The following is a 27,941-nucleotide window of genomic DNA, read 5'->3' as shown; positions in this document are numbered from 1 at the left end:
GAATGAGACCTACTGAAAGTCAGCAAAGTTTACATTGTATCTTCTAGTGTCTATGCCTATCCCTAAATCCCTCTCCCTGTGAGTATTCTCTTGTTTGGGCTGGGTCTTCAGTCAACCTATGGCCTGGCATAATCTCTTCCTAATCTCTTGATTTCAGAAAGTAAGGAGGCTATGGTGTGTTGCAGCATCATGCTCTTTAGCATCACTTCATGGCAGCAACAGTAACAATTGCTCTTTTTTGCCTCCTATTGCTCCCACGTTTTGCCAACCAAGGGAAGTTCTGTGGCTGTTGTGCTTGAGTTCACATACCTTGTTTACAAATATTTTACAACTGTTTTTATTATTGCAAGGTATACAGGTTGTTTCAGTGTTACTCCTCCCCACAAAGGAAATACATTACTTCTTCCTAGGCATCTACATTTGATTTAACTGTAATTTTACTTGGATTCATCCTTACAAGAAATCTGATCAGAACAGTTCCTGCCACAGACACGGGAGCTTGGGTGGTCAAGTGTTGAAGGACTCCTTGTTGCATGTGCAGGTATCTCAGTGCTGAAGCAGATATAGAGCCAGTGAAACTGTATAGCTTGGGAAAGGCTTTAGCTTAACAAGCAGAGACTGTGTGTTTGGTAGTGAGTTTCTGTCAAGTGTGGAGGTATTGATGGATCCAGCAAACCATAGGTTTTTCCACTGGTGCTGTAGTATGTTTATCAGAAGTTAGTTCTATTTCATAATTAGATTTTTAGTCCTTTTTTTGCTTCACTCCCCATTCATATCAGAATTTTAACTTGATGATCCTTGTGGGTCCCTTCCAACTCAGAATATTCTCTGATTCTGTGTAATTCCCATGTTTGGCCGCACTACAACAGAATTGATCCGGTAGATTCAGTAAAATGTGGCCAGTAGGTCAAGGGAGTGACTCTTACCCTCTACTGTGCTATTTTAAGATCCCACCTGGAGTGCTGTGTCCAGATCTGGAGTGCTCAGCACAAGAAAGACAAAGACAGGTCCAGGGAAGGGGCACAGAGATGGTCAGAGAGGCTGGAGGCTGAGGGAGGCTATTAGAACAGGCTCAGAGACCCAGGGTTATTCAGCTTGGAGAAGGGCCCACGGAGACCTTAGAGCATCCTCTGCACTGAAAGGGGGCTTGCAGGAAGGCACAAGAGGGATTTTCCCAAGTGATAGGACAAGGGACAAGTGGCTATAAACTACAAGATGTTAGGAAGAAATCGTTCACTGCAAGGGTTGTGAGACACTGGATCAGGTTGCCCAGAGAAGTTGTGGATGCCCCATCCCTGTCAGTATACTCATGTGTTCATTCATCCTGCCCCTTTGGCAGGATACTCACACCCTGTTTCTTTCCAAGAGAATTCCTACCTTAGAACAGAAATATTTTTCAAAATGTTTTTCTTTTCCTCCTTTGAGTTTCTAAAGAAATCCTGAAGTGAATAAAACCCAAAGCAATACTACAATTCCACAGCCAATTTGCAAAGATGCTCCATGGAGTAAAAAGGTAAAACTTTAATGATCAACAGCAGTTCAAAATCTTTGTGACTGACTTTGAAATATAATTTTTCACAAAGTAATAACCTCCCTTTTTTGAACAAACTAAAAAACAAAACCATGAAGCTTAGTATGCTAAAGCTCCCCTAAAACTCATTGTAGAGAAGGCAGCATTTTCAGAAATTCAAATTTGACCAGAAGGAATTTTTACCCATATTTAGAGAAAAGTCTCAAATAATTTAAAAATAAAGAAATTAGAAATTCATACTCTGATTTTGTATTCCCCAGGGAAACAAACTGGCTCCTCTCACCTGCACATTGGTTTAGGATAGCAGTATTTTGCATCTAGAAATTGCTCAGTAAAATGCTTGTTGCATTTTACTGGTTCATCTTCCACACCTGCACTACTTGTGGGTTTACCTGTTGCAAACTAAGCTCCAGAGGGGATGTCAGTAATACTCAGAAAAAATTTTTCTGTCTGAGGTGAAACCGTGTTTCTCCCTGGACTTGCCTGTGCCAAGGACAGACTGGCATCTGCCAGCTGTAGCTATCTGTGCACGGTTGCAGTGGAGGTGTCACTCGGAGCTGCTGTCTGGGGTCAGGGCAAACCTGCAATAGGTGCTCGTGGTAGCCCACCTGTCCCTTCATGAAAGGACTCTGCCTTACAGCGGGATATTGGGAGTGACGCTGGTTTGTACCAAGAGGAAAGATGATCAAAAGCCAAAACACTTAATGCAGCCTTGATCCAACGACGGTTTCTCCTCCCTTTTCTCTCCGCTGGTCCGGACAAGCTTTCATCCGTTGACTGTTACCGTTCCCAGCACAAGGTGGCACTACGATTCCAAGAGAAGGACTTTTCAGCCGTGCAGCCCTGCTCCCAGTTAAGAGACCAGTCTGTGTTAGTTGCAAGCTGTTTGGCCATTTATTGTTTTGTACTGTGAGGTATCCCGGGAGTGCATCTGAGCATTAGATGGGGGGGAAAAACAACCAGCCATGCTCTGCAAGGGCAGTTTGGGAATAATTTGGTGCTGAATGCTGCTGTGCTCTTGCCGGTTTTAATCCCTGTGCATTCCGCCAGGAATTCACCCCTTCAGCACTTTCCAGCCTTCTCCATGCCTGTCTCTCGAGTTTCTGCTGTTTCTGTTAGTCAGAATAACTCTGGCCAAGGGCAGACAGGCCACGCGTGCTTCTGTGTCTTGCATCCTGCTGGGAGCCGCTTGTCACTGTGTTAAAGGTCCTTGTGCAAGGGGCACCACAAGTGCAAGAGCAGTGGGGCATGAGGAGGAGAGTGGAAAAAAGCAAGCAGTGTATCATCCTCCTTTCGTCTCCTGAGTCTATAGGAATTCTTCCTTGGTCGAGGTCCAGCATTAACACTTGCCTCAGGAATGCTGTATGGGTTCTTGAGGGGGGAGGGTTGTTGGCTGGTCTGACAGCTCTCAAAATCAAGTGAGAGCAAATTGGCTGCTGCCTGTCCTTTGCTATGCAGTATTTTTTAATTAGTATTTGTTATGGGATTGCAGCTCCATGCTATCAGCAGTAGGAAGATCCTGGCCATCTAAGCAGCATCTCTTTATGGAATACTGAAATCTCCCATGTTTGGTTTACTTGCTATTCTCCCCCACACAAGGAGGTATTTATTATCTGAGCAGACCTGGTAGAATAATTTCTGTGAAATATTAATAAAAACTATGTATGAATACAAAAAATTAAAGATGTAGCTGAATACTACCTGACCTTCCTTCAACCCAGACCGTGTGGCTGTTTTTCTTCGTTCTGCAGCCCTGCCTTCCTGCTCTCAGAGAAACCATGGGGTTTAGTCTACAGACTTAGTTTTGCCCACCCCTTTTTTTAGATCAAGAATTACCCAGAACAATGCAGCAACAGTCTACCACATATCCCAGTGGTCTTGAAGGAGATCAGAGTTACAGTTAGCAGTTATTCCCTTAAGGGAACAGAGCATGGAGTGACACACTCTGAAATAATGCTGATCTCCCGAACACTGGTTAAAGTGCAGAGAAAAGACCTTCTGTGGAGGTTTAAGAATTCCCTGACTGACTGACTGGGACATACAGTCAGGGGTGTAGGCAATCTTGGTTGGCTATTATAAGCTGCTTGTCTACCTTTGAACTGGGTCCCAGAATCCAAATTTTATTTGTTTAGAAAAAGGAGAACAATACCCAAATGCTGATCTGCTCTGAAAGTCTGGCTTAGGTTAGGTGCTCCAGAAAGTCAAATTGACTCACAAAAAGGAAGGTGAGGAAATAGGAGGCTGTACCAAATCTATAAAATCTACCAAAACAGCATATTAAATGCTTTTAATCAGTGACTGAGTAGTCATAATTATCAGTGGGTTAAGGGCCCTGAGGACTGAGCTCTTCCACAACTTACTGATAAATGCCTCTGCCAGAAGTAGCAGACTGAGGAGGCAGAAGGGGTCTGCAGCCCTCCCAGTCTGCACACATGATCTGTGATCAAGGTGGGTTGGTGACAAGCACAGCACTGTGCACTGTGGAGTCTGAGCCATCCCGTGCTGCCATTCCATGCTGCATTCCCAGAAGCAGTGGGGCAGTCTCTGGGAAAGGAGAGAGTTTGAGTGCCTGGGAATTAAGACTCCTTGGCTGTATTGCTCAGGGAAGGTTGCATTGGGTATTATTTATTATAGTCCTGAACTTTCCCAGCTTATATTTATTAATTCTGTTCCTGTGTTTCCTTCAGACTGGCCTTACTAGACTTGCCTTACACATCACTGAAGCATTTGAAGTCTGGCTCTGATCTGTGATCTGTCTGCAAAACAGAGATGATTCTGCCCATCACTTAATAAAGCCTTTCAGTCCAGTAAAACTATAAGCTTCTCAGGACAAGGACTTTTCCTAGTTATGCAAATTTTTAAGTATGTACTATGAGCCTTGTATCTCACATAGTTAGAACAGTAAAATAATTAGAACACCTCTATTTTCTTTTAGATTGTAGAAGATATAGGGCAACAATTACTTTCCTACATTTGATTTTGTCTTTTGGAAAAGCTTTCACCTCTGCCCCAACCTATCATATCTGTACAAATGAGACTTGCACCTCTTTTATGTTGCCAAGCAGGTGCAGTTGCAGCCAGTAAGAATCCATTTAGACTAATAAGATGTTGCCAGTCCATTATGGTTCTCTTTTTGGCACCTGTAGACACAAAAATTTACAGGGCCTGACTTATGGCAGGGATCCCCAGTGCTTGGCAGGCAGGAATGCTGCTGCACTTGACTTGAAAATGGTGTAAGAAGGAGGAGTCTTGGCTGTGGAAAGCAGCTGTAAAGCCAAGAGGAATGGCTGTGTGTCTTGTGACCTTTGCTGATTGCGTGATTGCCTGACGTGGTATCATATGATAACTCTCAAAGATCATTAAGACTCAAGCAAGGCTTTTTTACATCCTTGCAACACTAGGATGAAAGATTCCACAAAGCTGTCGTAGCACGTGCAAGTAGACAAGGTAGTTGACTTTGGTAAAACTCCAAGGTTTCAGAAAGTATTTCTGTTTGGCTGTGGTTTTTTTACACTCTGTCACTGCTTTCTGTTTACAGGCAAGTCTGTCCTCCTCTCTGTAAAATGGAAATAATTATTTTCTCATTTTGAATTGTATGCATTTAAATCATCACTTTTCCACATCAGAGGTTATCAGCTGGGAAAGGAAGAGGCATTGCTCATACACCAGTATCAGCCAGTCTGATATATGCTCATGAGCTGTTAAGCTCAGCACAGCCTTTCACCTCTCTAGGGCTGGTTCATGTGGGTATTTACTGGCTGCAGTAACATGTCATTTTTTACCAGCTGGTTCTAATCTTATTGCAAGATCTTCTGAGCTAGCTTCACTGCAAAGATTTTAACTGGACTTTGGAATCCTAAAGCAGCAAAGATTAAATAAGTGGTGAATATTTCTCACCATGAGAGTATGTTTCAAGGTTGTCCTTCCGTTTCCTCACTCACAGACTCTAAAATTTATTTCTGTGGCTAAAAATCGTCAGTCCTTGCCAGCACTAAAGACTGGAAGTGGTGATTTCTGTACAATTCCCAGCAAAGAGGAAATTGTACTCCAGCATTCACTCTGAAAAGTGCTTGCAAGCACTGTTTCCTGGAGCCTCGCCTGTTGCGCCACTGGACAACTCCAGAGGTTTGAAAGTGGAGGATGGTCTGAGTGGTGCTTGGAAGCAGCACCAAGCAGGGAGGAGTGTTGCTGTTGTTTGTGCAGCCTGGAGCAGGGCTTAGCTGTGCACGAGTATGGAGGTCACAGCTGGCTTCACCACCCTGGGCTCCTGCAACCAGGACACTGTCTGGGAAGGGCAGCACAGGGGTCTTGCACCTTGCTCTCTGCAACTTGAACCTGGAAGCAGGGGGCCTGTGTGCCTGTGAACTCTGGGGGAGCTTTATTTGCTTGCGTTCGGTTTGGGTTGTGATTTATTTTTTCTTTTTGGCCAAGTTTTCCCCAGGAGAGGGAGCAGTCCACACAAATGATGTTGAGGAAGGGTGAATCTGCTTATTCCAGCTCCAGCTTAACCATCTTTGCTGTATTGTTGTCAGTGCCTTCTCTCCTCATGCATCTTCATCAACTCTTTTTGTTTCACCTTCTAACTCCTCTGGTAATCTTGCCACTGCTCTGGGAGCTCTGGCCCTTCGAGGCTCGCATTTCTGGGCAGGAATTGCATCTCTTTTCTCTGTAAGCCACTTTTCCCACCACAGTATGCCCAAGGCTGCTCCCAGTGCCTGGTCCCTCAGCCCACATCCCCATGCCTGGTCCCTGAGTCAAAGCCACTTTATTCCCATCACGGCGCCCCGCTCGCCTCCGTCCCAATCCACAGGGCAGTGGCTCGGCTCAGCAGCAGTTCTTGTGGTCACTATGGTGACAGTGGTCAGGCAAAGGAGGCCATCGGTTAATTCAGGAATTTAGGGCTGCTTTGCTGAAAATCTCCTTTTTATTCTAGCAATAGTAACTTTCAGAGGCTTGCTGATGCTGCTCCATTTGGAGATTGACTGCTTCCCTAGCAGATGATCATATTTCCAGTAACATATGCATAGAAAAACAGTGGAAAGTTGGGGGTTGTGGAGTTCAAAACCACTGCTGCCAAAGTTCCTGTCTTCATGGTGTCTTTTGTTGTATCAGGAAAAGTTCCAAAGCACAGTAGCCTGGTTACCACTTAAGGAATGGATTGTGGTTTCTTGTTGACTTGCTTCACTATTTATTCCTTCCTTGGCTACTTTTTTTTTTCTTCATAACCAAAAGGGAGGAATATAACAGAGCTAACTTTATGATACTCAAGCCTCTGCTGCATTGTATCCCAGTGCACCTGATATAAAACCATCTACTGACGCATGCTGTGATTCTTAGCATTGCTGTAAGCTGAACCACTCTGGGAAAATTTCCAAGCAATAATGGGCAGAATTCTCAAGGACAAGATGAGGAGGACTGCACAAGGTGTCTGTTCAACAGCATTCCTGGGAAACTAGTGTGCCAGGGAGGCTGTCGTGGCAGTGACTGGCATGAATAATAGTATTACTCTTTATTGTGGTGTGCCTCTGGAAAGATATAAGAGGTTTTGTGCATGGATGACCCTCAAATTAAGGGCAAAACTTGAGTAGGGGATTTTGCAGCAAAGACTTTAAGTTATATAGCTGTTAGGGGAATAAACTGTTTTCACTGGATGAGATCTGCAGCTGTCTGCTTGGAGATGGTCATCTCTGGTAAAGACATTCCCTGAGACAGATGCAGTCTTTTAAGAGCACATAGCTGCAACAATTGCATCTCTGCAGTGTGCTATCTCTGAATGTCTGATACAAAGAAGACTACAGACACATGCTGTGATTTTTAATGCTACTGTCAGCTGAACCACTGGGAAATTTTCCAGAGAGCATCGGGCAGAGTTCTGAAGGACAGATTGAGGACAGTGCAAGGTATCAGTGTTAAGAGCACTCCTAGGAGACTGCTATTCTAGAGCTACACCCTGAAACAGGGTACACTTTTAAGAGTATAGCCTCTTTTAAGTTAGTACAAGCAGCCATGCAAGTACCTGAAAAAACCTTGTGTTGTGAGCAGTCCCCTCCACTCCCATTTAACAGTATGTAAGCCATAGTTACATCCCCTTTTCTGTGCATGAACACAGTAGGATTTGAGATGTAAAGCTGTGTGTGTCCTTTCTTTGGGTGGAGGGGTATATTACACCTGAGCAGTGTTGCAGTTCATAAGGCACTAGTTGGAGTATGACAGCTTGCTCTGTCCCTGTTAGTGAGTGTTCTCTGAACCATCAGATCATGTAGTTCATGTTGATTTTGCAGCCTGCTGGGTGACACGACACAGCGGTCAGGGTAAACATTTCACACAGCAGCCAAAGTTCACTCTTGCCGGTCTGAGTTGTCATCTCTGCTTTTAGGTAGCATTCACAATATGGTATAAAAAAAGGAAGGAGGTGAATGGAAGTGGGTGAGGCAGCTTAACTCATATCATTGATGTGTCCATTCAAAGGGCAACATCAGAGTCAGCTGAGCATGAGTAAATTCCCATTTATGAAGGCCTGACCTTAGACTCTGGACCTCCACAGCTGAAGAATCACTGTAGGGTCACAGAATTACATTTTTATTGAAAAAAGCATGACTTGAAATTCAATATAAATGCCATCTCTACCTCATAAATACCAATACCACCTCCAACCTTATAATATGTTCTGAGATAACTGCATGTATTACTTCATTTTGCCATCTCAGCATAGACCTGTTGCCTGGTACCATCCAAGGGACAAGACTCTTAGACAGTTTATAATCTCTGTCATATAACATTTTTGTTCAGAAGACATCCCTAGGCAAGGAATTCCTGCTTCCTGTTAAGGCTGGATATGCAGCAGATTTTGTCTGTAGATGTTGATCAGTCTCTTTAGGCTTCATTTTGGTGTCCTTTTAGCTTTTTGCTTCCATGTTTCATTACTTAAATTGTGCATCTTAAGTTTGAAAGTTATTTTCAGATGTTCCTTCTACTTGCTGGCATTGCAGTGCCTGGATATGTCTGTATCTAAAAGCAAACAGTGATGCCTATACTGCAACAATCCTGCATAGTGGGTCTCCCAGGATTTTTGTTGTGTCCCTTTTTGCTTGAGTCTGGGCATTTATTTAAATGTGGAGAAAAACTACCAAACAGGATACGTTCTTACAAGAATCTACGTTCAACTAAAGTTTTGTATGTGGCCTTAGGTGGGTTCTGACAACTGTTGGGCTCTCTCACTTTTACTTGCATGCACATCTATGTAGGGAAGAAGTTCCTGTTTAAAGGGTTGGGATTTTGTAAGTTTGTGTTGGAGTCTGGTTAAAGGGCAGATTTCCAAGTGCTATTAGGGAGAAAAGGGCAATTGTCTAGATAGCTCTTCTCTGCTGCCCATCTTCTCCACAGTGCTGCAGATGAAAGATGTTTTCAATTCTACTGTGGATAGAGAAAGCAGCCCAAGTTCACAGAGCCCAGGGGTGCCATTTTTCAATAGTACCAGCTGCTTCATAAGCCAATGGCTGATTTGACCCTGACCTCCATGGCAGTGGCACCAGGCCAACACTGTATTCTCCAGCAAATCATTCCCTCAGGCTCTGTAAATCCTATGCTATTGTCCTGCTTCTGGGGCACTGAGAGGACACCCTATGTCACTCATGCACAGAGAGCAAACTATGCAGCAAGGGTGGCAATGGTGCTTTAAACTGCTGCACTCAGTGTGCAGGCATGGAGCTGAATCTCTAATTTTGGAATATCAATAGTCAGACCACTGCCTGTGAGTGAGCATCATTTGTCTGCTTTGGCATTTGCAGAAGTGCATATGTCATGCTACCTGCTGAACTAGGGCTGTGGAAAATTGAAGTCTCCTGAGCTGTGTATCAGAAACAGAGCAGCTGACACCATGGACTGCCCTTATTCCCAGTTGGAAGTATAGTGTGCTGCAGTTCAAACTGAACACAACCTCCCAGCCCTTCCTGTTCTGTCTCTCCTCTGCTCTTACAGTCAGCGTGTACAAACCTTTTTGTTACAAACTGAGACACTATGTGAGAACACAGTGTCTTCACCCAGAGCAGAAAGGCAAAATCTCTTAGCAAAGACTTCCACTTAAGAGGGACAGCAGAAACATTGGTCCTGTAGCCAGGTTTGAAAGCTGGTGTTTCTCCTATTTCTAGCAAGTTCCTGCCTTTCAGTTGCTCTGGAAAGGGATAAAGACTGGATGAGTAAGCAAGAGACAACAGAGAAAGCGGGTGGCATTTGCATTAAAGATGGTAACAAGAGAAGGGGAGAGGTAGAAAGAATGGAACAAGAACAGAGGTAAGAGTCACCTTGGCAGGAGAGAATAACAGACAGCAATGGCTCAGGAGAAGGAAGGGCAACAGACAGTGGAAAGGAGAGACCTTGGAAAGATTAACGAGACTAAACTGTGCTGAAGCAGAGGGACGTTGCACTGAGATTTCCAGGCGACTGTGCAACCATTTTCTCATGCAGTGAAAGACTGAAACATACACACTACGTGGTAGAAAGCAGAAATACAAGAGTAAGGGACTTTTTTATTTCTTCTCCCAATTTTGTGAAAAATTTTGCCCTTTCTCCCAAGTTGGGTTTTCGTCTTGAAGCTACTTCTTCAGAAGACACAGTCAGTTTTGCAGTTCCCAGGGTCTGGATTTTAACCATACATACAGTATATCCTTTGTTTGAAGAAGTGTCATGCACAAACAGAAATCTGAGATTTTTATGGCTGGTAGAGCAATAATGATTTAAAGGAAATTCCTCTCTCTCTACAAGTTAAGACATGTCAAATTAACTCCTCCTCTAAAGTTTGTGGCACCATTCATGCAAGCTAGTCTGAGCAGGTAACATTTTTCATTTTCTTTGAAGTTCTAGTCAGTGGCAGACCAGACCCACTGAGACACTGAGTGAAATCTGTCCTACCAACTCCACCACACACTTGGCAGATTCACCAAAGCCTGTAGTGTGGCTGTCAGTGCACTGTTGAGTTAATAAAACCTTGAAGCTGCCCTATTTTTGCTGATGTAACTCTCTCTTGGGCCCTAGAAATGCTATGCAAGAGCTCAGGTGGCTGTTTTTTACCATTTTCCTGAAGTTCATTCCAGTGCACATGGAGGACAGGCGCTACTTTCCCTTTAGCAATCTAGGCAGGGCCCCATTACTCAGCTTTGCTTTAGGGAAAAGTTGAGGATGGATCCTCTTGCCTACAGGAGTACAAAATGAACAGGAAGCACGTGACCAGGCGCTGCCCATCCTGTTGCAGTTCACAGCTTCTCTGGATGTGTCTTTGGCAGATGGATTTCTCCCCTTGCTCAGGACTTGTGTGTGACATTGGGTCCCAGAGGAATAGCTGCAGCACAACAGGGATGTTCTCTGTGTAGGGCATGCTCTGTTCAGTCTGTCTCTGGGTACAGTATTTGGGAAACCTGGCCAGGGCAGCTTGTCTGGCACACTACAGTCCTGGACGTTCCAGCTGGAAGTGACACCCCACCTCTCAGCAGTGCTGGGGCTGCAGGTTTGGTACCCAGGCTCCTCAGCTCAGGACTGCAGCTCTGCCTGTCTCTAACACTGCTGCTGCTCATCTGCTGGAGGGGATCCTCCACTGCTGGAGGGGCTTTCTGCTGAGCCCCAGGCAGCAGCAGCTTGTCTCATGAGGGGTTTCATGATACTGAAATGGAGCCTTTCCATGCCCTATATGCCTGGGAAGGATTGAGCTGCCCCCTGCCAGTGCTATAGGTCAACAGTAACAATGAATAGGTTGAACATTGGAGGAATCTCTGCTTTAAACAACGAGATTATTGGATTTTACTAGATTGCCAGCATAGAAAAAATTAGAGTTAAGTGAATTGATTTCTTCCTTCCTCTCATATTTATATATTAAATTAATATTTTATATTCAGCAAGCCTGCCACTGTGTAGGAAACACTGACATTTGCTTTAATTCTTCTTTCAGAAAACACTGCATATCCTACCTGTGTGCAAGATATGCATCTACAGCTTACCTAGGAGACCTCTATTTGCACAGGGTGGCTAAAAGGTATTTTGGAATAGCTGGTTCAGCTGTCCCTGGTCATGTGTTCCTAACATAAATCTCATTAGTGGAGCAGATGGTGGTATAGAACCTGAGGTGTTTGGTTTGGTTGAAGGCATCTTGTTTCAAGTAAGACAAGTGAACCTGGACACAAGAAAGGAAATGTTATTGATTGGTGTTTTTCCAGAAGTTTACACTGCTATATTGGCAACTAGCCCTGCTTTCATTTCCCCTCAAATTGACACCTCTACCCTTCCTGTCGATTTAAGTGCCAGCTACAGTGATTTACATTCTTTCCTTCTAGAAGTGAAGTTTCTTAACCAATTCTAAATGAGTAAAAGATGTTTTTTGACAGTCATTTTATCTGTCCAGAAATGATAAGAATTAATCCAATGGACAGAGGTATTTCACAGCTGGAATAATTCAGGAAGCATTTTTAGGATGTATTAAAGAAGGCTCCATACTGTATCTCCTTCTTTCCCACAAGAGCCCCAGACATGGGAGAGCAAGTCCTTGATATCCTGGGCTGGTGATTAGTGTGGTGGGGACAAAGGTCTTTTACCAAGCACTGGTTTGCAGAAGGGGGAAGTTTAAAAGATATGAGAAATCAGAGAAGTACTCATCAGAAAATTTAACTCATAGTACCTGCAAGGTGTTTCAGGATAGGTAGGGGAATATGGAGACAGTATAGGAAGGATTAATACAAAAGCAGAAATGGTCTTTAAAACTATGACAGTTCTTCTTGCCTAAAACAGGCAGATGAGCAACTTCTTTTTCTAGCTGTTGGAAGCTGCTGAATTGATGGGCTGCAAGCATTTCGGCCCATAGCTATGGAGGGGATCATCCACTAAAAGCAGCCTGCCTTTCAGGGTTGTATCCAGACCCACAGCATGTTTGGAAAGACACTGGTATGTTGCTGATTTACGGAATTTTCATTTCCCATTATTTTGCCTCACAAAGGAGAGATGGGGTTAACACTGGAGCTGGAGAGAAAAATTTGATTTGTGTGGGGCTTGGAGATGAGAAGAGGGAGCCCACTTTTACTGTCTCAGAGAGGCAGTAGGCTGGGGGATTAGGTCTATGAGAAATGCAGGCATTTACTAGAGAAGGATCTCTGAAGTACCTGCTGACTGAAACATTCCAGGCATTCCTGCATTGTGCTGCTGAGCTCCCACAGCAGCAGCTTATGCTGCTCAGGCTGCAGCAGCCTGGCCTTGGCAAGTGTGTCCTGGTCAGGGACTGATACACAACTCTCATTAGCAGATTCACTGTGTGAATAGTCTAAGTAGCACTTTAAGCTGTAAATTTGCACCTGCAAGAGAAGATGGATGTCATTTTAGTGTGCTGCTGTTGTGAACAGACCTGCCAGGAGCAGGTGAAGGGTTTGCAGTGTGCTACCCACCACGGTGTTTTCTCCAAAGACTTCCTGGGTTCTTTGTGCACAGGCTGGAAACCATAGTTCCCTGTAGCCCCTACCCCTCTTACAGCTGCTCTTTCAAGTTGTGTTTGCATCTACTGTAAAGAGGCAGAAACTCACACCATCTCAGTGTCAACAAGCTTGTAAATCATCTACTTAATAGTCACAGGTGAGATAACATATTAAATACTAAAGGCACTAAAAAATCCTTCCCACCTCGCTCACCCTCCCCTCCAAGTACTGAATCTTGTCCAAAGCTGCACAAACAGGATTCTAAGATAAAGACCTTGGGTAAGAATTACTAAAACAAACAGAGCGTGGCGTGGCTTGTTAAGGGACTGGCTTCTCAAGGCCAAAGGGTGGGTGTGGGAGAACACACCACACACCTTACAGAGAGGAAGGCTAAGAACATTTTAAAAGGTATATCTTGGAACAAAGCCCTCCTCAGAAGTCTGTAATATTTGAAGTAAGTTTATGTGGCATGAAAGGAGAACCATACAAGTACAATGCAAAGTATATTGTCTGTGATTTCAGTAACTAGAAGCACAAAAGCTTTCTAAGAAGTAGAAGGATTCTATTCTGCTTAGCATGATGCAGTGCAGCAGAGTTATTCAGAGTTAATGCAGTCCTAGCAAGGAAACTACATGCTCCAAGCTACGTTTCTATCTTTCCTTTAAGAATGCTTTGAAAGAAATTACCATTCAGCTGCAAACTACCTGATTGTGAACATAAATAAAAGATCAGAAATTTCCCAGTTTACTTCTTCCTTGCCCTGCTATGTGCAGGAAACCTCTCCATAGCAGGACAATTCCTGAGGGCACATTAGTTCAGTCACCATGCAGTGCCTGTCTATTGATGGCTGGCTCAATGTCAGGGTTTCTTTCCTATTTTTGTTGTTGCATGGATGAAATCCACTGCTAGAGCATTATCTGCTATTGACAGGGGATACATTCTGATCTAAAGGCAAAACATTTCATGTCTGTGGTCTTGCTAGCTTGTGACCAGCACCTGGGGAAGATATTTGAAGGTGGAACATGATGAGTCACAAGACTACAGTTTTAGGTAGCACCTCAAAACTTGCTCTTTTTTCAGGTTGATTTTTTTCCTCAGAAGAGTATGTCGTCTATAGCTTTAGTCAGTGCCTAGGGGTAATCTCTACATCCCCTTGACTCAAGGCTTGTTTAACTTTCCTATGCTGCTGCAGAGCTATTGTTAGTTTGCAGATAAGGAAGTGTTATCATTTTAGCACAGTCTAAGAGAAAAGGATAGGAGGGAGCTATTAGATTCTCTCCTGTGTTATTCTCTAGTGGCAGGATTGTCCTTCACACTGTTCTCTCAAATGTGGTAATAATAACAGTAAAGTTTTATTTTTACTGGTTATCAGCCAAAAGCAACAACTAGGCTAAACCAGAAAATACCATCCTTTCTGTCTTTGCAGAATGTGTGCTCAAACTTTGTGCTGATTCTGATATTTCTCTAGCTCTTTTCTGAAGAAACAAAGAGACACAGACACCTTCATCCCTCCCCAAACAACCTGGTCTACCTAATCCTGACCATCATCTAAAAACAAGCCCTCTGCCCTCTTCCCAGCAGGCCAACACACATTCCCACCCTCCCAGTGCAAATCTGTCCTAGATTGCTTTCATCCTTAGGACATGGTAGACTTTTCTCAGCTTTGTGTTGCTGCCTCTAGCAGTTGCTACCTCTTCTTCTGTGTGTGCGCGGCAGTCTTGTGTCATTTCAAGGGGACCCTATCACAAACAAGTGGCCAAGTTTTAAACCAAGGAAGACAAATGATGTGTCTGACCAAAAAGACCCTGTAAGGGCCAGAACTGTGAAAACACATGGACTGATTCTTGTGTGAGCACTTTGCATCTCTTTGGAGTGCAAATGCTCTTTAAGGACATAACAGAGACTGTCTCATCCAAGATGTTGAGGACTATACGGAATTTAGGTGGCTCTAATCTCATATGTTTGTGCTTTAAAAGAAAGAAACCTTGCTGCAAAAGCTACAAACCAAAAGGAAGTCTGGCCCTTCTACTAGAAAAAAAGAGCATGCTCTTGGCATGCTTAGCCTTCCCTTCATATGTGTGAACAGTGAGAAAATAATCAGGAGGGTAAATCCTGTTCAGACAGAATTCAGAGTCACTTTTCATGGTGTACATCATCATTCTAGGTATCTGCAAAGTAGAGGTGAACATCAAGCTAGCCAAAGGGTTCCTTTAATAGCCAAAGGAAAGAAACTAGCAGTTGTTTGAAGAATTTTCAGGGTTAGGTAAACTTCACCCCTGGTGCTGTTGAGTGCACACAGGATTTTGGGGTGAATCAAGATGCAGGTGTCTGTGGTGAAATCCCACCCTTGGTGTAATAAAATTCCAGGGAAGATCCTGAGACCCAAGTCATTCTGCACTGTGATGAAAGGAAGATGTAGATCACAATAAGAGTGTGAATGAAAAACCTACTAAGAACAAGAAAAATCCTTTTCAGGTTGTGACTCTACCAAGTTTACATAAAGGTGGATAATTTTTTGATGGGGAAAAATAGGTGTAACAGACCCCTGTAGTGTGGGGGACAAAACATTGCAGGCAGCAAGCCATCTGTTTCAGGACTGGCTTGCTGGACTGTGTAGCCTTACAAAACTGAAGCTTCCTGTGAGGCCTGCCAGTAGGTACAAATGATGGAAACTGGGTTTTCTAGGAAGGCAGGTAATGCATAGCACTTCTATTTTTGTTTTTTGAGGTCACCCTATTTGTTTTTTTTGGCTACAAATTCAGTTTGAACTTTAACTGAGCAGTGTCTTTCTGTGGCATGCAGCCATGCAGCCACGAGGAGAAATTTTGAAGGGCAGCAAGAGGCAGGATTGGCAGCACCCCTCAGGTTGTATTGACAGACTGGTCATGCACAAGTGCCAGAATGGCCTGACCCAGCCTGGTGCCATCACTGCTGGACCTCTGCCTCTCACCTCCTTGGGATAACAGGATTGCTGGGACTGTGCCAGGGAACAGCAATGGCTAGGCAGGTAGGGGGACACTGGTGTCCTTCTAAAGACAAATACAGGATGGCCCAAGCCAAATAGGCTAATGACATGGAAGAGTTGACCTGGTTCTGCTCTTCTGTTGACATGCTATGTGGCTGTGGTTTAGTTGTCATGTTCTCAACAATGAACCTCCAGGAGGAGGGGAATTGTCTTCCTGTTAAATTCTCTTGTCACAAGACAAGAGGATAGCTGCACACTTCAAACTTTCTGCATGGGGAGCACTTTACTGACATCCTGCATACCCTGTCAGTGTGCTAAGCAAGTTATTCATTCCTGAATCAAAACTTTCTTAGCAATAGCCTTGACAGCCATAGCCTTGGCATACTACGCTACACATAAAAGAAGGAAATGTCTTACGAAAGTTTAAATGGGCTTTTTCATCATTCCACAAAGAAAAAATCTTATCCACTAGCTCTTCATTTAGCATAAATGTAGGTTTCAAAGAGCCTTGCAAAACAATGTGTGGCAAAATCTATGTGCAGGAATAAGAAAGCAAATTAAAGACTTGTGTTTGGAAGAACTTATTCTTTGAATTCTCAGTAAGACAGTCCTGAAATCTCCGAGTGACAGGAATCTTACAGATATTGTGCTTGGAGTCAAAATTGAGTTGGATTTTTTCCTGTTCTTGTGCAAACCTGTAATTACAATAATTTTTGCTTTAAATGGTTGATGAGCTAGAATTATTTCTCATAGCAGACCCAATTGCTGAGATAGAGTATTTTGATATTTAGCATGTCCAGAAAGCACGCTACTCTTATATGCTATTGTTGAGAAGGTAGGAGAAAATCCTATACATAAAGTACTGGCTGTGTCACTGGTACAAAACTACCCCCTTGAACCCAGCACTAGAGAAGGGTGGAGAGGGAATGATATAACAATCAGTCACACCTTGCTTACAATACTTTCTCTGCTCCCATGTGGTACTGAGAACTGCAAAGTGGCTCAAGAGATCTTTTGTTTTTCTCAGCAGAAAAGGTGTACATCGAGTCCAGAGCAGCACTTCCTGAAGTTAGTTCCTAAATTAGTTGTTTCAGCATATGTCCAATGTAGCTGTGATTCTGCTGGGTACCACACACCTTTGGTTCTCCAAGGTGCCTCTGAATCTGCTGCTGGCATTTCTCCAAATGGCAGCACAAGCTTTCCCAGGCAGCTGGGGCACAGATCCCACCATGATATGCAGAGGAAAGCGTGCTGTGGTCACTCTCATCCTCCTGCCCAGATGCAGCAAGGAATCACTCCATGCATCATCAGATGTCTGGCTGTGAGGCGTGACATGTTTTGGTGAGCTGTATAGCTGAGATCCCTGATGTCCTACTGGAATTCACAACAGAGAGGTCCTATATGCTGCTGCTGGAGGTCCTTTGCTCTTCCAAGGTGGTGGATTTACCAGCCCCATGTCAAAGTCTGAAGAGAAGTTAAGGCAGACCTCCACCTGGCTAAATCCTGTCCCAAAAACGAAGCTTATTTTGAAGAAGACTAGCAAACTGAATTCCTGCCACTGATATAGGGGGAAAAATTATGGCTGCAACGAGCTGGGAACCACTGGCTACAGCAGCTGGATTGCAATAGCAAAAACGGTCCTTAACACTTCACTAGTTTGTCAAGCAGTGGACAAAGGAACTGATTGTGCAATTCAGAGCAATCTGCTAACTACATTTGTAAGGAAAGGGTTTAAAATTGCACAACATGCTGAGGAATGATACATGTAGGGATTTTGTCTTACAGCTATTGGCAATTAGAAAGAATAGAGAGATAACTGAATTTGCTCTGTTCTTCATTCCATGGAGCATAGGGAGGCTCAACCACAGCACATACTGCAGGCCAAAAGTATTCAGCTTGGCATGCATGGGATGTGTCCATGGCAAGGAGAGTCTGCACAGAGTTCAAGGAACAATTTTCTGCTATGTGCTATGGCATTGTGGAAAGCATATCACAGTAAAGATGCCACATAGAGAATGTTTTGTTGGACTACTTAGACATTAGAAAAAAGTTCTTCACTGAAGGAGTGTTCAAGCACTGGAGCATCTCTTCTCAGGGAAGTGGTCGCAGCACCAAGCCTGTGACTACTCAAGAAGCATTTGGGCAACACACTTAGATTGCTTAGCCTTTTTTTAGGTTGCTCTGCATGCTGTCAGAAGTTGGATTCTATGATTCTCATGGGTTCCTTCCAGCTCAGGATATTCTATTATTTTAATTAGTCCGAATTTAGTGACTAGTTAGGTATTAATTACTTCCAAATATTACGACTTATATCATGTCTCATGTGTTGTGATGCTCTAAGCATTGATTCCAATAGAGTTGTTACAAATATTAAGAAAAGAGTGTTAGTCTGAAAGATAATGCATAGATTTCTGTGCCTTTAAATAACAGAAATAATGAGCTATTCTAAGAGATAGACGTAGGCCAGGTTGAGCTGTTTTTATGTAAATGTACTTATCTTAAATTGCTCAAAATAGGAACTTCATTTTTCTGGTATAAACTCTTTTCTTAGCAACTGCTTTAGTCAATATTGCAATTATAGTGCCACTCTTAAAATGAGTATCTACAACACATGAAGATTTAGAACACCTAGCTTATGTTATTCGCAGTGCACTGATTCAGACTGGTTGGAAAGGAGCACAAACACTCTTTTCTCTAACTGCTGCCTAAGGGTTTGCCAAGACAGCAGTGCCCAGGAGACTGGGGAAACACATTCTCGTTTAAATCTCTAACTGCGAAATGTATGCAGAAGGATCTGTGCTTGTCCTACTCAGAAGAGCAATTGGGATTCAAGGTTCAGTGAGGGAGATCACTGTATTGCAATGGAAAACCAGATTGCCTGTGTAGATGTGGCTCACAATACCTCTTGTTAGAGTAAAAACAAATGGGATGTGGCACTCCTTTTCCCTTGAACTTCCTAAAACTGATGAGAGGCTCCTATTTTCCAAAGTGTTGAAGACAGTTTTTCATTTTGATATTCGATGTTTCCTTAACTTCACATTCCTTTTTCTGCTTGTTCATTTATTTTTGTGTAGCAGTTGTTACAGCATCTATAAGCAGGAAAAAATACCTGCATGTCTCCCTCCCTTTCTGCTTTTAGTGCCCCATGAAGAAGAACTTCTTGTGTCTCCCTCTGCTCTTCCCAGATGTTACATCTCTCTGGAGTATAAATAACTGAATAACTTAGTACTTAAACACGATGTGATACCTTTGATTTTAGCACATCAAAACTAGGTTCTGATAGAGAGTGTCAGTATCAAAAGTGAAGGCAAACGCTCTGTTCTCATGAATCCAAACTGAAGCAAGCACTTTGATGTCGATCTCAAATGAACACGGAGGGAGCAGTCCTCTCTGAAGTGGTTCAGTTGGCACCTGTAACCTCTTCAACTGCAGCCCTATCTCTCATGGGAATCAATATTTGAACCAATATTGACTTAGTACTCAGGCATGATTTATGTGGGAGTCTTGGTATTGCAACAACTGCTGTGTTACTCAATCACATTCACAGATGACTGGTTAATACATAACAAACCAGATTTGTAAATTCAGTCGGCACGTGTTATCATCAGAATGGAAAGGGAAAATTAATTCTATCATGTTGCATTTAATTCATACATCTGTTAAATATCTGTAACCGAGTACTGTGTGCTCTGCTTAAAGAGGCAATGGGCTTCATTCTCTTTTCAGAGGGTTTCTAATCTGGATTAATTTCTTGGTGACCTGTATTTTCTAGTTATCATGAGTAATTGTTATCATGAGTGTTTCAAAATGCTCTGTCATGTACTATTAAAAAACTCTGTAGTGTACAGCACTATTCTGGTAACAATTAACAGTGATCTTAATTCTGGGGTCAAAAGCCAGTCTACAGCTGTTACATTAAGGTCGTTTAGGCATATCACGAAATCACTCAGGCTGTCTATAAAGTTACCCTCATCTCCCAGGCATTATCAGTGACTGTTTCTGAAGGAAGGCCATTTATCTGGATGATTTTGAGTGCTTCACACAAAAATCCACTCCGTTCATTTTATGCCAATATGGCAATTAAAAGATTATTGAAAGTGTAAAGTCCTGTACAGTAACAAGGTATTCTTAGTCAAAGATACTAGGTCAGAGGACTGACTTAAAAATTTTTATTTGATCTTTTGGGAGAATTTATACATATATACATATAAAATAAATGAGCACAGAAAATTTAGAGTGATGTGTTTCCTCCTATAAATAGCAATATGAGTTAAATCTCATCAGTTAGGCAAAGAAACTGTCAGTGTATGTGTAAAACAGACAAGACCTGTAGTTTTCTAGGTTTCAGGCTAGAGCACTTGAAAATCAATGTGTGTACATGCATGTGAGGAAGAACACGGCCAGCCCCTGAAATGATCAAACCTCTATTCTGGTGACCCTCCTGTGTTTACCTCCACGTGTGTGCTCCAAGTCCAGTGACCACTGCTTTGGCAGTCAGCTCACCATGAATAATCACACTGTGTCTATTTGGAATCATTTTCTAACTCAATGACCTGTCTTTAACCTCAGACTAATTGTTATCACTGGCAAGGAACAAATAGGTCTGAGTGAGGTGAAGTGGTGAAGCTCTTGCCTAGAACATGTGTCTTGCCCCAGGCAGAGTTTCACTGCTGCCATTGCTGCAGGCTTGGCTCCCCAAAGATTCCAAAACTTCCCTCTGCCACCTCCTTATGCTGACTGTTAGAGGTTTAATGGCCCATGAGGAAATAACAGGCTAGAAACTATTCTTTGACTTAAATGGGTAACTGCCAGGATGCCATAAAAGCTATGCCAATTGCTTAAGCATAATCAGCACCTGAGTCAAAACTATGGTGTCTGGAATCCACCTTTTTACATCCTAACATAGAAGGAAACTGCACCATGCTTGAATAACCAGCAGTACTGGAGTTGCAAGTTCCATCACAAATCAGTTATTTCAGCTTGCTATTAGTCCGTTGCTGTACATGCTTAGCATAGCAAATTGTTGCCCAACAAGCAAAAACAGAGTGGAAAAAAAAGATATTTTAGAGGTCAAAAACATTTTAAGATTAGTCTGTGACCTACCTCATTATTTGGATCAATAATAGACTTTGAAACATTTTAGAAAAGTATGAACATTTCTATTTTACTACTAGCTGTTGTTCAAGCAACATATTGACGTGGGCATGTTCTGGAATCTTTTTATTGTGTTGTACTTAAATATAGAGTGTTTAGTATCATGGTAATGGCAGTCACATGAACATAAGAAGGAAAGTCTTCTAGGTGGCTTGCTCCTCCCTAGTCTGTCCCAGTGTCCAGTCAATGCATTTGGGTCCTTCACAGCACACAGGCTCTGAGCATTTAACACAAGCAGTGACAGTGCCTGGTGCCTTGTTATAGTGCACTACCTGCTCTGTCCTACACAATCCTCTGCAACCTCTTATGGCCATAACTACATCTACAGTAGTTAATTTTGTGGATTTTTCCCCCTCCCTAGTCACCTCATCATACCCTCCTGAGTCCACTTGCTGTCAGGGGAACATACCCCACCTTGTGCAAGCAATTTGTCTGTGTTGCACAGGCAGAACTAGAGGTGGGTCTGGAATGTTATTCCTTACAGCAGGTTTGTTTGGCTCCTAGCTATACCCTTCCGCAATGGAATTCATAATGCAGAAAACTATTAGTCTAATGCCTGGCCACAGCAGACATATTGGAAAATATACAATTTAGCATAATTTAGAGTTTTCTCAGTGTTTTCAGTGTTTTGTGGTAATTCTTAACCCTAGGAAGAGTTGCAAAAATTTGCTAGCAAAGAAAATAAACTGTATTCAGTTTCTTTCTTCACTGAAATCTATCTCAGTGAGGCTGCAAAGGATGTGCAAGGAGGGCTACAGATGGCAAGTGGCGGGTCTGCTCTAGGACAAGATAACAGTAAGGTTCCACCACAAGCTGGGGCAGGAAGGGGAAGCAAAGTGCCTGTGCCTCTGCAGCTCGGGTGGCTCTGTCACAAAAGGACGGTGCTGGCAACCCTCACACGGGACATTGTTCAGCAGGCAAAGTTAAGCAAGTAATAGCCACCTGATGGGTGACGACCCCCGCCCCCTCAGTGCCTTCCATGCATTCCTCCAGCCTGCAGAACCAAGCACAGCCCTGACCAGACGAGCTGCTTCTCGCCCAGAGCTAATAAAAGAGAAGATTAAGAGGGAAGAGCGAGCCAATTCCGCGCAGGTAGAGAACTGGTTACTATAGCAACTGTTTTCTTCTTTGAGCATACGTTGGGAGGGACTCCCTCGCAAGGGGATTTCTGTGCAGTCCCCAGGCTGGGGAGGGAGGTTGCTACAAGAATCTCGTTTGACAAAGGTTTCGTGGCTGCACTCTTGAACTCTGTTGGGATCGGGGAGGGGGGGGTGGGGGGGGGTGGTGCTGGGAGGAGCTGGGATAGGGTTGCGGAGGAGTTTGACTTTCGTCCAAAAGTAAAGCAGATGTTGGAGAGCCTGTATTTAAAGGTGATACTCACGTCATGGTGTATTGTTCTGTGGGTTGCAGCTACATCTGAAGCTGCTGTTGTACCACAGCAGATGTCACAACCAGGAGTTTCAAGGCTAGAGTTTTTAAAAAACATAAGAGAATATTCAGTTTATTACTACTGGATTTTTAAACCTGAGGTGCTAAATAAGTTCCCAAGACGTACTTCTTCAATGAACCCAAATTGGTGCAGAGTAAGATCTTGTAATATAATAAAAGCTTGGTCAATTTGACTCTGGGAAAAGTCATTCTCGGGGACCAAGGCCAGGTAATGTTATCTTAGTGTGCTGCTCGGAGTACCTGGCACGGTACAAGCTCTAGGTCTTCGTGGTTACCTTAGACCAACATAGCAAATGAATGAGCATATTATCCTTTCACTAGGGCTGCTTTCTGGTGGAACACACCCCTTGCATTCACAGCAGACACAAATACCAAGCAGTGCCTAAGGTAAACCCCTCCCCTTTACCCTCCTTAACCCTGTGTGCTCTGGCAAGGTTTACTTCAAAGCTGCACTTCGGTTTTTTTCTAGTATTTGGTGTTAGAAAATAAAACAGCAGGAGAATAAAACAACCTATGATTGTCTCAAATTTAACCCTGAAATTCTCTGTCTCACAGCGTCAAAGCACAGAAGATGTAAATTCTTTTAGGAAGGGACAAGCAAAGGGGGCTTCGGGTGAAACATTACGCTCCCCTATTCTTCCTAGACCGCTTACTGTTTATTTTTCCATGCAGTATTTTTGCTAGAGACACAGATCTAGGAGAATGCTGTCTGCCAGGATCCCACCACCCTTCCTATCACAGAGGAAAGGGGGACAGCTGTGCAGCCTCTCTTTCAGCTGTGTCTTGCCTAGGTGTCTAACACAACTGCAAACCTGCCTGAATCCCTCTCTTTCAAAGTAGCATTTTTTTGGCCGTTGATGCAGAGAATAAGAAAAAGCAGCCTTCATTTTTGTTTAATATTCAGCAAGCATTTTACCAGATGTAGAACCAAAGAGGAAAAAACAAAAGCAGGCTCCCTGCTCCACATGCAACCTGAATGCAGGACTAGGCTGGGAGAACTTTGCTATGGCAAAATGCTCCCCTTTGAGCAGTGCACTGAGGAGATAAGCCAAGAGGCTGAGGGACTCAAGGACAGCCCCAAGCTCCAACCCAGACTGCAACAACTGCACAGTTCCCACATCAAGGTCTCAGGCTCAGCCTAGCTTCAGAAAGGAGATTCACAAACTCAGTATCAACCTGCTACTGCTCCATAAAGAATCAACAATTTATCAACAACTACTATTATGATGTCTGCAAGCTTTCCAGATGAAATAAGTATCTGCACCCTGTCATTCCCTTTATGCCATGTGGCAGATCTGGCCTTGCCAGTAAAATCTGCTGCTGCTCATAATAAAAGAGAGAGGCTTGTGAAAGAAAATGGAGTGCTTCATGAGTCAGAATTGTAGACTTTGGTTTTTTGTGAGCAATAAGAAATATCTGCTGTAACAATGCAATTGGTGTGAATAAAATCACATAAAATTGCATCAATCCAACTGCAATTCCTTTTGCTGCAGGTATACAAGTTTTACAGAAAAATGGGAAAAAATATTCCAATAAGCTTTACTAAATCACACAAATAAATTAACAAAAGGCTCATATTATACTGTCATAGACAAGAGACATGATTGACTATTTCCTGATTGAATATATGATTAAAGCTGCATTCAAAGGCAATGAAAAATAGAAATTTCCATCAAGACTTGTAAAAGTGTCTGCATTACTTCAAAGGACGTAGTGGACTCACTGACAATTATATTTTGTTCAACCATTGAAGTAACAGATTACATGGTCATGGTATGGAGTTGAAGGCAAAGTAAATAACAGAGACAAAAAAAAAAGTGTTTTACTGTCTGAGGGGAAGAAGATTTCTGTGATGAGCAGTTTTGTCTCCCTCCATGCTGACAGCAGAGGTCATACAAAAGTCTCAAGGCTCTGCTCACACCAGAAAAGGAGAGCTTAGTCCAGCTTGTACCTTGCTTACAGCAGAATTAGTCACTATGTGTGTATCTGTGGCCTAACCTTCCTTATCTCAGGCACTTCCTTCACAGGCTTGAAAGCCAGGTTATCCAGGGGATACAGGCAGCTGAGGAATTATTCTCTTAATAGGTCTCATTTATTAGATGCTACATCAAATTAACCTGTTAGACTGAGACAGAAGTTGAACATAAATACAGAACCCACGTCTGCTACAAAAGTGTGTTAATGCAGCTTGCTTGCTATGGTGTAAAATTCGACATAAGGATCATGAAGACACGTTTGCCTTTTCCCATTACTGAAGAAGATGGCTGCTTGATTGACTAATCCATGGCATAGGATATTGCATTGGTCCTAACAACAAGGTGCTTCTAAATGGAAACAGACATCAGTTGCTGTCGAGAACGTAATCAGGCTTCACAAATCCAAATTCAGTACTTCAACTAGTCAGTCAGTCTTGGAGCTTCTGAGCCACTAATTCAGTACTTAATTCTCTTCTTTAAGGTTTTTTCTTCTGATGCCTTTTAAGTTTCAATAAATTCTGAAGTTAGCAGAAACCTTAGTTTTGTTAAATTTGATTACAAGCATTACCCAACTGTAATTGATTCCTCCTCAGAAGCAGAAAAATATTGCACATATAAGCAGAAGAAACGGTTTTGTTTTCTTTTTTTCCTAATTGTTTTATTTGAATGTGGACTTAAGATTTATGACAAGCACATCTTAGGAGCTCTCTAAGGAGAGTATCTGATTCTATCTGTTTAATGCATACTGCATGGAACAGCAGTATAAATTACTGATGCATTGCTCCTCCTGAATGCTTTGAGCCAAACTGGGCAAGTTCTTGGATAACAGCAGAAAATTTTCTTGGCTAAGAGAAGATTTATTTTACTATCTTTCCACATACTCTACTGAGTTTTGAATCATGCCTTCAGACCATGCACTTCATATCCCTGGCACTGCTGCCTAGGGTTTCAGTCAGAGCAAGCCTGTGCCACTGCTGCCACATTACTTCCTGCCCAATCCAGCCAACCACACTTGAAATGTACAGTGCTAAAAGAACTCCTACCCACAATGTAAACATGACCATCATCTTAAGCAATAACCAATATTTACTTTTAGACATAATGAAACAAAAGTCATTTTAGCAAGTATCATATCTATTTGCCTTCATATCAACTAAACCTCCAGGCTCTTATGATTATTCACCTTATGCTTATCACAAGTTCTATTACGAGTATTTTGTTCTTGCCTTTATTGTGTTGTCCACTCACCCCCAGGAGGGAGACCATGTTTGTTGGAAAACACAGTGAACTGTTTTCAAGTGAGTTACACCCTTTTTGTAAAACCAACAATGAATGGCTATGAGCTGCTCACTGCTAAGAAAGCATGAAACCAGTAAATGGTGCCATGAGCAGAGCAAACATCTAAAGGGAACATGCATGTGGCCTTCACATGGAACCAGGATACTTATCAAAACGGAAGTCATTAAAGGACTGAAACCCGAGCTAAACTTACACTAAGAAATGGTGTGTTGTAATAAAAAGGTTGTAAAAAAATCGTTCATAATTTTCCTATCTCCTTTTAAATTCTCTGATACATTGGAAGAGATTATTGGAGGTTTTGAAGCAAAGCTTTTGAACAACTCTCAGTGAAATGGCCAGTAGCAACAAGGTGGAGTTTTCATGTCTAATAAAAATGGGTAGTACTCTATATCCAGGAAAAACCAATGTTTCTTTTCTCTGAATTTACTGCCTTTTCTTTCTACACTGATAGCAAACAAACAAACAAACAAACAAACAAACAAAAACCACCAAAAAAAATCCACAAAAACCAGTCAAATAATTCTGATTAGGAAAGGAAACCAAGTCCTGTTATTCATGCTGTCATGACAAACCAGTGTGAAGCTCGAGCACTTGGAAACAGAAGGACCTGTGTGTAAGGCAAATATTTTTGCTATTTCCACCACTTCTTCCCACATGTTTTTTTCTGTTAGTTACTCAACATCAGTGATGTTGTCAGGTGCTCGAGCAGGACCCTGAAAAAGAAAGAACTCCTCTGCAGTCCTGAGTAGCTATCTCCAGCAGTAATTGCATGTCTCCTTTCCAGTATCCTAATCTGTGCCCAAGTTAAAGGATTTTATTTCACAAACGAAGAGCTGAAGTATAAAGAGAAAAGAAAATCTCTGTCTCTTCTGTCCCAGTTTGGCATCCCTAACTCATACATCACTCTTCCTCTTAACTAGGGTCTGGTATGCCTCAGCCAAAACAGCTTTGGTTGTGCTGAAGCTTCTTTGCTAGCACAAAGCCAGTTCCAAAGCCAGTTCTGGAGCTTTCCTGCCACTTCCCAGAAATTCCGTAGGCTCCTTGGGGATTTTCCAGCACCAGAGTGCCGAAGTGAAGCAAGCAACAGAATGAGAGAGCAGCCCGTGTGGTGATAGTTTGGGGAAGGATGAGGGAAGGAGCCTATCAGGAACTCCCTCACAACCCAGCAATCCCCATCTTTACCAATGATCACCACAATAATGACAACTTTTATTACAAGAGGCCGCAAGTCTCATGTATACAGAAAAAGACCATCAAGGGTAAACAGCCAAAGGAGGTGGAAAAAAAAAAAAATCAGGGAAGTGCAGAGGTAGTTCAAGGCTTGAATGGATTTATTGCTTTACTGCTCATTTATGACGAGGTGACATAAGATATTAGGCGACAATCCCACCCGCTGGGCTGGAGGGGCGCGAAAGCCGCGGCTCTGCAGCGGGCAGTGACATCACCGCTCCCACACCCGGGAGCTGCGGGGGAAGGACCGTAAGGCAGGTGCTGGCGTTCCCCTAAACAGGAAAGCGCATTTCCAATGCCAAAACTATAAGAAACTCAGCTCGAAAGCGCTGCGTGTAGACATTATTCTTGCTCCCGTAGCTTTATCCTTCTGTTGAGGCGCGACTTTCTCCCGAGTCACGAGAGACCAGTTTTACCATACGGGCATGAGCCAGCCCTCACACCGTAACTAAGTAACTCGCTAACTTTCAGTAAGCAGAGGACTTTAAATAAGCATATTGCTGGTCGCTGCGACCCACTTCGTACAGTGTGGAGATTCCCCACATATTTCGGTTTCACGTCACGGAGTGAATAACACCGGCGCGCTATGCAGCCTTAAGCAAGGCCGGCTCTGCCTGAGGGGGTGCCGGCTCGATCCAGCACCGCATCACCGCGGACCCAGTGGCGGCAGCTCCACAGCGCGCCGTGAGGTGTCCCCTCTCTCCCTCCTTCTTTCCGTTCCTTCCCTTCCTCTCTCCCTCCCTGCATCCCTCCCTCTCACCTTCCCTCAGCGCTCCCCTCAGGCTCAGCCCCCGCCCCGGGGGCGAGCGCCTCGTGCTCCCCTCGCGCGCGCGCGCACCAATCACAGACGCCTGGAGGCGCCGCGAGCCGGGTGCGCGCGCCCTCCCCCGTCT

The 27,941-nt window shown here is 43.3% G+C and overlaps 1 long non-coding RNA gene across 3 annotated transcripts in view; it reads right to left on the bottom strand.

Annotated features, from left to right (window-relative positions):
- The window catches only part of LOC130253842 (uncharacterized), a 37,972-nt gene extending 10,090 nt beyond the window's left edge, over nt 1-27,882 (bottom strand). For 2 of the 3 annotated variants that reach the window (XR_008840623.1, XR_008840621.1), the window contains exons 1-2: nt 27,809-27,882; nt 22,476-22,560 (exon numbers count right to left, since the gene is read on the bottom strand). This is a non-coding gene — a long non-coding RNA (uncharacterized LOC130253842). Of the gene's footprint in view, nt 1-229; nt 553-22,475; nt 22,561-27,808 lie in introns of those variants that run through there. The other variant, XR_008840622.1, reaches the window with a different exon arrangement.
- Nucleotides 27,883-27,941: the final 59 nt, after the last annotated feature.

This window comes from Oenanthe melanoleuca, chromosome 5 (assembly GCF_029582105.1).
Source record: "Oenanthe melanoleuca isolate GR-GAL-2019-014 chromosome 5, OMel1.0, whole genome shotgun sequence".
In the NCBI taxonomy this organism is placed as follows: domain Eukaryota; kingdom Metazoa; phylum Chordata; class Aves; order Passeriformes; family Muscicapidae; genus Oenanthe; species Oenanthe melanoleuca.
The sequence above is the reverse complement of the archived record's forward strand: the minus strand, read 5'-3'. Positions and strand labels throughout refer to the sequence as shown.